Genomic DNA, 915 nt, shown 5'->3' with positions numbered 1-915 from the left:
AAGCACTTCATAGGGCTTGATGACGCACCTCCTGTCTTCGGCATCTCGCTCTACGAACTCACTCACATCTCGCTCTCAGTCTTTCAGTGATGCATGAATGCAGTGACTGTGTGTGACAAGACACACTTAATGACAAGTCTGCCGATCCAACACCATTAACCCAGAGATGCTCCGGGGGCTGCTTAAGAACAGAGCCTGGGATATGATGCTGGGATGACTCATGGCACATGGGTGTGGGCGCACACACACACACACACACACGGGCAGAATCATAAACAGGTGCACACCTCCAATGCACACAGATAAAAGCTACTACATACACAAGAATAATAAGAAGTACTTTTGTTTAATTGTGTTTCATTTTCATGTTTAACAATAGAAATGTGCATTTATTTATCAATAATCCAGCTACTTTTAGTGAATAGACAAAGTTTACTCAAGGCCATCAATTATTCCCTTATGTTTGCAGAGAATGGCAGATGATACACACAAGGACATAAACACACAGCCACACAAACAAACAAACAAACATCAACATCATCATCATCTTATATATATATATATATACATGCAATGCAACATACATCCAGACACACACACAGGCACAGAGCAACTGTAAATCATTTTTCTGTTGGCACGCATGCTGGCAACTGTCCGACACTAATACTGGTGACCCCCTGCAGACGGTGCTGCTCCGAGAGAGATCTCACCTCCCACCACAGAGATGACCTGTACCACAGATCAATTTCAGGTGGCAGGCGCAGCATGACATGACGAACGGTAACACCATCCTCGCCGGCGTAACGCCATCAACACCATCAATACTGTTCAGAGTAAACGTAGGATCACGCCTGCACGGTGAGAGCATTTCAAGCATGTGACATATAACTGAGATAGAGGGGGAAAAGGAACAGA

At 44.6% G+C, this 915-nt stretch overlaps 1 protein-coding gene across 3 annotated transcripts in view; it reads right to left on the bottom strand.

Moving 5' to 3' along the window:
* Positions 1–327: 327 nt before the first annotated feature.
* Positions 328–915, bottom strand: part of LOC143102222 (protein kinase C and casein kinase substrate in neurons protein 3) — a 12,528-nt gene continuing 11,940 nt past the window's right edge. For all 3 annotated transcript variants that reach the window (XM_076265687.1, XM_076265689.1, XM_076265690.1), the window contains one exon: positions 328–915. This exon is cut by the window's right edge and continues 1,435 nt beyond it. The gene's annotated coding sequence lies outside the window, so the exon portion shown is untranslated.

This window comes from Alosa pseudoharengus, unplaced genomic scaffold (genome assembly GCF_046254945.1).
Source record: "Alosa pseudoharengus isolate Yale_2024_CS ecotype anadromous, Long Island Sound unplaced genomic scaffold, YU_APseudo_1.1 YU_APseudo_1.1_scf_4, whole genome shotgun sequence".
Classification (NCBI taxonomy): domain Eukaryota; kingdom Metazoa; phylum Chordata; class Actinopteri; order Clupeiformes; family Clupeidae; genus Alosa; species Alosa pseudoharengus.
Note: the sequence above shows the minus strand (reverse complement) of the source record. Positions and strands in the feature narration are given on the sequence as shown.